The following is a 10,001-nucleotide window of genomic DNA, read 5'->3' as shown; positions in this document are numbered from 1 at the left end:
GCAGTTAATGAGTTTTTTCTAAGTTATTCATTTCATTGTGTTACAGTTAAATTTTATGATAACTGTGAGATTGGTATTATTGTACCCATTTCATGATATGAAAAGTGAGACTCTGAGAAATCAAATAACTAGTCCAAAGTTACATAGTTAACAAAATTCGAAACCTGAGTGTTTTTCAAACCCAAGTCTGATTCATGAGCCTCATTTTTAAAATGGGTTGCGTTCCAGTTTGCCAATGCTGCCAGGATGCAAAACACCGGAAACAGATTGGCTTTTATAAAGGGGGTTTATTTGGTTACACAGTTATAGTCTTAAGGCCATAAAATGTCCAAGATAACGCATCAACTGGATGTCCAAGGTAACTCATTGGCATCCAGAAAACCTCTGTTAGCTGGGAAGGCACATGGTTCCTGTCTGCTCCAAGTTCTGATTTCAAAATGGCTTTCTCCCAAGACGTTCCTCTCTAGGCCACAGCTCCTCTTCGAAATGTCACTCTCAGTTGCTCTTGGAGCATTTGTCCTCTCTTAGCTTCTCCGGAGCAAAAGTCTGCTTTCAACGGCCGTCTTCAAAATGTCTCTCATCTGCAGCTCCTCTCTCAGCTCCTGTGCATTCTTCGAAGTGTCCCTCTTGGCTGTAGCAAGCTCACTCCTTCTGTATGAGCTTATATAGTGCTCCAGTAAACTAATCAAGGCCCATGTGGAATGGGCAGGGCCACATCTCCACGGAAATCATCCAATGAAAGATCGTGCCCACAGTTGAGTGATCACATCTCCACAGAAACATCCAATCAAAAGTCTCCAACACAATCAGCACCAATATGTTTCCTGCCCACACAAGACTGCATCAAAGATAATGACATTTTGTGGGACATAATACATCCAAACCAGCACAGATTGGCTGACTTGTCCATGCCAACATGGGAAAATGGAGGGAGATGGACCACCGTCACATCTGGCATCCAGGCTAGATATGAGCAGGTGACAGTCTGTGTGTCTGTCAAAGTGGCATCCCCCACTCATCACTGTGTGAAGACTGAAAGCCAAGAAGTAGGTGCCATCTACTTCACCAGTGGGACCAGTGGACTGCCCAAGATGGCGGAGCACTCCCACTTGACCCTGGGCATCAAGACCAAGATGCATGCTGGGTAAGAAGAGGCCCTTCACTCTACAGTGAATTGCATGGCCAGGCCTTGAAACTCTTCTCAGTTCAAACCCAGATCTCCTTGGTGGGCTGCCATCTGGTACTTCTGGGAAAGACAGTTGGGGAGGGTGGCAGAAGAGGGCATTCCTTTACATGCTGGGTATCCCAGAACCTTCAGAGGGACATTTCTCTTTCACATGAGAAGCACTTAAGGTAACTTGGAGTCTAAGCAACCGTCTTCAATGTTTTGAGCCATGTGCCTACTAGGGTGAATGATTAGCACCGGGTTTATATGCATTTTTTCCATACTGATCCACATGTTATTCTTTGGAGTGCTGATCATTTGCTTTCATGCTACCCACATTCCAAGAGGGCATTTTTGTCATTAGAAAATTATTTTCCAAATCTGTCAAAGTGTAATCTGTAATTGGATTAACCAGATGAACTGAGATCTCAGAATTTCTGGATTGCAGGTCTGAAAATTCAGAATTTTCTTCCATTGCTATGTCAACCCCATCTGTAGAATCAGAAAATATTGTACCATGGACTCCAGGGAATGCTAACAAGAGATCTTCAGGGTCATTTTCAGGAGATCCTGTTATTTAAATGGGAAAATATTTTTAATGCAAAAAGCTTAAAAACTCAAATGTCCCACCTATAAGCCCATTGCACCAGCAAACTGAATTATTTAATAAAAAGTATTAAATAGAAGAGCTAAATTAAATGCAATTTTTTAAAGGTTAGGGGATAAATCTCTTAACCATAACTAAGATATTAAATTCTTCCAATTACATTTTCCTAAGCCCCTCAAAAATTGGTCCCAGAGAGCTGAAGGTATGAATCACCTTCATGGAAGGAAACATACTACAGTGTCTCCCAGCCACACGGAAGTTCTTTGTGTTTAGCCTAAATTATTCTTGCTGCAATCAGGCCTAATCCCTTTCATTCTGCCCTGAAAGAGAAAGAAAATGCATCTCATCCCTGCACAAGATTCTTGACTGCCCTTAGGCAATTCGTGATCCTTTGAGAAAAGGGAAGCAAAGGTCTACTCAGACAAACTTGAACTTGGAGATGCCCCCTGGCAGAAACTTCAGTTAGATGCCTTTCAGTTAGTAAATATTTTCTGGGTGGGCACCACATGCCAGGAAGTGTACTAAGTTCTGGGAATAAAATGTAAATGAGACCCGATTATCTGTTGTCTCACATTAGCTGCAGTCCCACCTTTTGAACACCAGTCCCTCTTGATCAAGAATGTGTGAATAAAACAACTGTTCTTCCTCCTGTGCCCTTATACTTAAACACATTCTTAACAACACACAAGTGCACTCAAGTACACATGCCCTTGTGCATGTGCACACACACCTACCCCTACCCACACCACACACACACTTAGGCTCCCCCTGCCCCTGTGTACCGTCGTGTATCTGTGTGTACGTATCCTTGATGTTGTCAGCATATGGACAGACCTGCAAACCTCTGACATAATATGGGCCATATCAGACGCAGCTTGGGTCTTGAATATTTTGATGTCATTTCTGGAACCTTGGACATCAGGAGCACATGCATTGATCTATCTCTTGCAGAAGTTTGACCCAGTGATTTTTCTAAAGGTAAGAGAAGAACCAATTTGCGTAAGTTTGTAAGAGTGAGCTCAAAGTTTACATACTCCAATTTATTGCAGTTTATTTCAATTTATCTAATTTTTACTAAACTCCTCCCACATGGATGGACTGTATACAGCAAACAAAATGGAAATGTCCCCTGCCCTCCCATAACTCATGGTCTAGGGAAGGAGACAGATCAAGAACATGAGACAGGTCTTGCAGCTCGTTCATTCGCTCAACAAATATGGACTGGGCTCCTGCTCTGGGGTCAGTTATCAGGTAGATGGTGGTGAACCGAGTGTAAAAGGAAGAGGTAGTATTTGACAGTTGATGACATCTGTGTGTGTGCATGTGTGTGTGTATTTCTTTTTCATTTACAGTGTAACACACAAACAAAAGACAAAGTGCATAGAATGCAATCATCTTAAGTGTACATCTGGAAAAGATTGTGTCTGTGTTAAATGTCTGTGCAGCCAGCACCAGATCAAGATACACAAAGAATCCATCACTGCAGAAGGTGCTTGTACCCACTCTCTGTCAATGTCCTTCCCCCTTAAGTTAACCACCCTCTGACCTCTATTATCAGAGCTTACCAAAATTTGGCCTCTTGAACTTCATATAAATGGAATCATACAGTATGTAATCTTTTGTGTCTGGCTTCTTTCACTCAACATATTGTCTATGACATTCATTCATAATGTTGCGCATCCTGAAAATTTGTTCTTTTGAATTGCTATCTAGTATGAATATATCACAAATTCTTTCTCCATCTTGTTATTGACAAACATTTGGGTTATTTCCAATTTGGGCCATTATCGCTGAGGAATTTTGAAGAATAAACAGGAGGTTTGCAGGTGAACTTGGTGGGGCAGCCATGAAGCAAAATCTTTAAATGCAAGTATTCATTACCTGGGAGCAACAAAACAATGAACTGGCCTCATTTTGTTTGCAAAGATAGGACCTCCTTTAGATTCTATTTGTGATGGTGGGTTGGGACAATGCCATCCTGAGACTTCCAGACCTCTGTAGCAAGTGCCCTTGGCACAACCAGACTTCTGTTTGGCTGGCAGCAGAGACCTCCCAGGAGAAAACCCAGGCATGGGTGACCTCCTCAAAGGTCAGCCATGCAGCAGACAACCCACCCATATGTGCTATTTATCACTAGGTAATTCATTACCTGGGTAATGAATAGTTGTATTTAAAGATCTACCACCCTGGAGAGAAGGGAGGGTAGGAGAAAGAGCCCCAAACAAGGAAGGGGGAAGGGTAGTAAGTAAACTAATCTATAAAATAAAATGGTGGAGGAGCTAAGATTGCAGCATAGAGAGGTATGGAAGTTAACTAGTCCCCTGAAACAGCAAATAAACAACCAGGAACAACTAGTAAATAATCTGGAGCAATTGCTGGGGGACAACCATGACTGTCCACACATTGTACACCAACCTGGATTGGGTGGAATGGCTGAGATCACAGCATAAAATCTTTAAGTAAAAACTGCAGAACCCTGCCGGGAGCATTGTCCCCCCACCCCAGGCTGAGCTGCAGGAACTCACTGCAGGAGAAAGCAGCACTTTCCAAGCAAGCGAATATAGCACAGCTGAGCTCTAACTGGGGTTTTACTTAACAAATGTGGACTGCTGAATACAAGCTACAAACAGAGACAAGCAGAAAAGTACTCTGAGGTCGCTCCCAGTGGAGAGGAGGTGGGGCTGATGGAGAGGGGGAAAAATTAATTAACAAAAGAAAAAAAAATACAAAGACTTTTAGAGACTGACCTTAGAGAGCCAGAAAACACCTGTGCCCCAGGAGGGGAAGCCCAGAAGACCAGGTGCTCTATCTGGCAGAGGGGTGAAATGGGGGGGGGGGGCGGGCATTGACTGGCTCTGAAAGGAGGCTTTCTTTCTCTCTTCTTCTCTCTCTCAACCTGAGTGGCTCAGTGGAGCCTCAGGAATTTTCAGTTCACAACACTCTTACCCAGACAGGGTGGAGTTGACAGAGCCAGAGAGAAAAAGGAACTATTGAAATGCTGAAGATAACTCCCTAGAGGGTGTATCTTCCCTAAAAGGAAAGAGGTGGGGCCCAGCTGAAGAGCCTGCCCTCCACTCAGAACTCAGACCCTAGAGCCTGGGGGAAAACAGCCAAAACAGAAACTAAAAGGGCCACACCTCTTTATATCAGTCAGGAGTGACAGGCTGACAGGCACCACCTGCTGGGCAGGTTAGGAAAAACACAGTGGCTAGAGACCTCACAGGAAAGTCTGTCAGCCTCTAAAACACACCTGCAGGGAGACTTGCAACTGAATATAACCCCATTCTGAGATCTGAACCTGTTCTGGTCTGGGAAAATCTGATTGGAGTAACTGGGGAAGCCAGATGCCTAGACAACAGAGGACTAGAAACTCTACTGGGAAGGGCAGAGCTATGACCCAAAGGAACAAACTTATACCTCAATCAAGATGCAATTGAGATATTGTTTCACTTTAATGAAACAGTCAATTAAAGATTTCCAAAGAAATATGCTAAATCAAATCAACAAGTTCAGGGAAAATATGGCAAAAGAGATGAAGGATATTAAAAAAACACTGTGTGAACATAAGGTAGAAATCAGAAGTTTGAAAAAACAACTGGCAGAATCTATGGAAATGAAAGGCACAACACAGGAGATGAAAAACACAATGGAGACATACAGAGCAGATCCCAAGAGGCAGAGAAGACACTCAGGAACTGGAGAACAAGACACCTGAAATCCTACACACAAAAGAACAAATAGGGAAAAGAATGGAAAAATATGAGCAAGGACTCAGGGAATTGAATGACAACATGAAGTGCATGAATGTATGTGTCATGGGTGTCCCAGAAGAAGAAGAGAAGGGAAAAGAAGTGGAAGCAATAATAGAGGAAGCAATCACTGAAAATTTCCCATCTCTTATGAAAGACATCAAATTACAGATCCAAGAACACAGCATACACCAAACAGAATAGATCTGAATACACCTACACCAAGACACTTAATAATCAGATTATCAAACATCAAAGACAAAGAGAGAATCCTGAAAGCAGCAAGAGAAAAGTGATCCATCACATACAAAGGAAGCTTGATAAGACTATGCATGGATTTCTCAGTAGAAACTATGGAGGCAAGAAGGAAGTGGTGTGATATATTTAAGATACTGAAAGAGAAAAACTGCCAACCAAGAATCCTATATCCAGCAAAATGTCCTTCAAATATGAGGAAGAGTTTAACATATACTCTGACAAACAGACAATGAGAGACTTGGGCACAAGATACCTGCTCTACAGGAAACACTAAAGGGAGCACTACAGACAGAAAGGAAAAGACAGGAGTAAGAGGTTTGGAACACAATTTTGGGTGACGGTAGCACAACAATGTAAGTACACTGAACAAAGATGACTGTGAGTGTGGTTGAAAGAGGAAGGTTAGGAGCATGTGGGTCACCAGAATGAAAGAGGAAAGATAAAGGCTGGTACTGTACAATTAAGTGAAACCCAGAGTGCTCAACAATTGTGACAAAACATACCAATATGTTTTTACATGAGGGAGAACAAATAAATGTCAACCTTGCAAGGTGTTAAAAATGGGGTGGTGTTGGGAAAAAAAAAAGCAAAATGGCCCCACATATCTGGGGCCTCTCACCTCTGACCTTTCTTTTCTTGCAAGGGTGCCCACCTGTTCTTCTCACATGGGTACCTAATAAATTTTCTACCTGCTTAAAAAGAAAAGAAAAGGTCAGTCATGGCTTCAAATGATTCTGATATTCTCTCTTTCAAACAGATTCTTACTCTGCCTCCTTCCAAAAAAGGATTTGAGATGCCTTTTATCAAATGCCACAAATAAAAAAAGAAGAAAACAGATGCAGTATTATAAAGCTTATTGAGTAAATGCAGGTGATAGGTTGAGGAAAAAAATAACTAAGGATTTTTTTTAGTCATCTTTTAAATGACTAAGGAAAACTCAATAAATAAGTGGGCAATTACCCATTGAGCTTCCTCTAAGGCAAGGCAATAAGGAAAATTGGATTATTTTCATGACCTATACCAATCCTGAAAAACACTCTGAGGAAATAATCACATGATGCATCAATGTTCTAGACCTTTTTCCTACATCACTTTTGTAATAAATTCCATGCAAAGCAAAGCCTGTGATGAAAGTGGTATTCCTAACAGTTTAGAGTGCAGGCTACAAACACTGGTTCCACTACCTGCTGTCTGTGTCACTTTGGATATATTATTTAACCCTCTGAGTCACATATTTATCCTTATTTAACCCTCTGAGTCACAGATTTATCCTCTGTAAATAAAACACACTCCATTAGGTGGCATTGAAATTAATGAGATAGCACGGGGACTGGCAATATTAAGTACTAGCCTTATTTTAGTAGCACTTCTTTTGAAATATCTGTAGGTGTTTTTTAACATTTCAAAGCACTTTTCTCCTGAATTATCTGCCAAAATTATTTTCAGGTAAATAGGGCTGGAATTAATCTGCCTATTGTAAAACTTGTCCTAGGAATTAAAGAGACTTAACCAAGGTCATACAAGAGACTTGTGACATAATTAGTAGCTGATCAAATCCCCTTGATGACTGGGGATTTATGTCATCATAGGGGTGTGTTTATGGGACAAGTCATTAAAGGAGCAGGGATAGAATGACAACCAGGACTTGACAAAAACATTCCACATTAATTTTAGAACAAGGGGCCCTGCATTTTGTTGTATGTAGTTGTAGAGTGTTTATTCTCATTGCATTTCATATTCCATTGTGTGAATATACAACAATTTATTTATCTCTTCTACTGTTGAAGGACATTTGGGTAGTTTCCAGGCTGGGGACATTTCAAATAGTGCTGCTGTTCTTGCACATGTTTTAGTTAGTTCGCTTGCAGTTTAAAACCAGAAAAATTTAATGTCAGCTGTAGCACTTACAACTATTTTTACATATGGTCTTATGCTGCTAGTTTTGGTAACTTCCACATTTGAATTAAGCTAATGAGGATTTGTTTAAAATACTAAGATATGTGGCATACTTTGGGTACATTTCAAGATATAACACATGTTCTAATAAAATTTTGGTGCATTTGAACCATAGCAGAAACGAAAAAAAAAAAAAATGTTCCACATTAGTCCTGGGTGTTTTCTTTCTAATGATAGTCACTCATCTCATTTTTACTTGGGGATATATGGGAATTGTGCAGCTCATTTGGCCCACTATGGACACAGCAAAGAACTAGTATTTAAATCCAGACCTTCGTAACATAGCCCACAGTGATAACCACAGGGCCACACCCCTAAGTTCAGCATCTGACCTGGTGATCGGTGTCTCAGCTGGCTCTCTTCCTCCAGGTGCTGTCCAGCTCCCCAGTCAACAGCATAGAAGGCTCCTCTATCATTTGTCAGATGTTGCTACAACAGGAACTTTCCAGGTGATGGGGCCTTCTTGGGGATGGCAAGACCCTCTGGAGTCTCCTACACCGTCCTACACCCTCCTCCCATATAACTTACAGGATGCTCATCTATATGAACTTCTGAACATGGGTGGCCCCAGAAAGCTAACATCTTCATCAAAACACCCAGAACCCAGCTCCAGGCCTGGGTGGAGTTTGATTCCAGGGAGGCTCAGGAGCAGCACTTATCTCTCTTCCTTTCTTCAGTTACAAATTCCGGCACTTACAGAACTGCTTCAGTGGAGGAGAGACCCTTCTTCCAGACACTCTGGAGAACTGGTGGACACAGACAGGGCTGGACATCTGAGAATTCTATGGCCAGAGAGAAAAGCTACCTGCTCCCAGCTGAACCATGGGCCAAGTGGACCTGGTGGGCTTCAAAATGTTCACTGATAATTAAAATATTAGCCACCATGTGTCATTCACTTATTCAGTAAATATTTGTTGATAATCAACTATGGAGCAGACACTTGGTGTTGGAAATTTAGCAGAAGACAGAGCAGTCAGATTCTTACTCTCATGGAGATTACGTTCTAATGGGAAAGTGGGAGAGAGACAATGAACTAATAATCATGTGACACAGCAAGCAGCGAGAAGTGCTATGGAGAAAAGTGAAGCAGGACATGAGGTGAGGAGTTGGCATTTCAGATACGGTGGTCAGAAGTGCCATCTGTGCTGGGGTGGTATTTTAGCAAAGAACTGAGTTTATGAAACGTGTCAGGCATTGTAGTAAGCTGCTGACTTTGAAGTGAGAGGTTGGGAGAGGAAGCCACGAATCCCACCTCACCTGTTGAGATATCCTTTTGAAACTCTTGAGGCCCCCTGAGCACAATATGGGTTCACGTGGCTCTCTGTGTGCACCCTGCAAAAACTTCCCCTCACCTCTTCTCCTCTTTCCAGTACCTCTTACTTGTTCCAAAGTATGCTTGCTACAACTCTATTTTCCTCACCCTCATTTTCAAAGCTTTCCCTGACTGGTTCACATCACAGAGCTGCCATCAGCTCTCTGCAGGAGTTCTATCTCCAGGCACTGAGTTAAGCCAAGCTAAATATGGTCTCATTCTATATCCCATGAATTAACTAGGACAATTTTATCTCCATTTTACAGATGGGCAAACTGTCGTTTAGAGAGGTTAAACAAATGATTTAGTTTTCTAGGTCCCAGCCTTTATTTTCCCCTCTTCTCTCTCTCTCTCTCTATAGTTTATACCCATCACTTTCCATTGCCTCTGGGAGATGGGGTTGCCATTTGTCCATCTGAAGTCCTACTTACTGGGAACCATCCAATAAGCCACATGAGAAACAGGTGGAACCTCGGTCATCCTTACCCCACCATGTCATCTTTCCCTCTTACCTGCGTATCTGGGGGTAGACTTGAGGGGTATAAAGGTGGTGGTTTTGGCTGAACTCTTAACACTGATTTTGCATCATCCCAGGAGATGATGAAGCACTCTCCCCCCATCTCTCTCAGCCCTCAATCTGGAGTCAAGTGATGAAGGCACAGGTGATCTTGGCCCCACCATTCCTGACCCATGACCTGGACCAGCTCACCAGGTAGCTGCAGGAAAATGTGAAGTCAATGATGGTTCCAGAAAGGTGAGGCCTCAGGTTCCCATGCTCCCCCCAATTTGGGGCAGGAGAAATGGTTCTGCTTTTATCCTTCTCTTCTTCAGGATGAGGATGAGATCTCTAATTCCAAGCTCCGCCTGGCTATGACCAAGAACACCCAAAAGACAGCCCAGCAACTGTTGGGATGCCTGGAAATTGGCCTCGGTCCTTGGCTCCCTCTGAAATAA

At 42.4% G+C, this 10,001-nt stretch overlaps 1 long non-coding RNA gene across 2 annotated transcripts; it reads right to left on the bottom strand.

The window, feature by feature from the left end:
- Nucleotides 1-853: 853 nt before the first annotated feature.
- Nucleotides 854-8,078, bottom strand: LOC119517033. Of its 2 annotated transcripts, none has more exons than XR_005213454.1 (4): nt 8,068-8,078; nt 6,399-6,468; nt 2,555-2,744; nt 854-1,735 (listed from the first exon to the last, which is right to left on the bottom strand). It is a non-coding gene; the product is annotated as an uncharacterized LOC119517033 (long non-coding RNA). The 2 variants fall into 2 exon arrangements; XR_005213455.1 differs by having other exon boundaries at nt 2,607-2,744.
- Nucleotides 8,079-10,001: the final 1,923 nt, after the last annotated feature.

The sequence above is a fragment of the Choloepus didactylus genome, chromosome 21 (assembly GCF_015220235.1).
Source record: "Choloepus didactylus isolate mChoDid1 chromosome 21, mChoDid1.pri, whole genome shotgun sequence".
In the NCBI taxonomy this organism is placed as follows: domain Eukaryota; kingdom Metazoa; phylum Chordata; class Mammalia; order Pilosa; family Megalonychidae; genus Choloepus; species Choloepus didactylus.
This window is presented reverse-complemented; position numbering and strand designations above follow the sequence as displayed.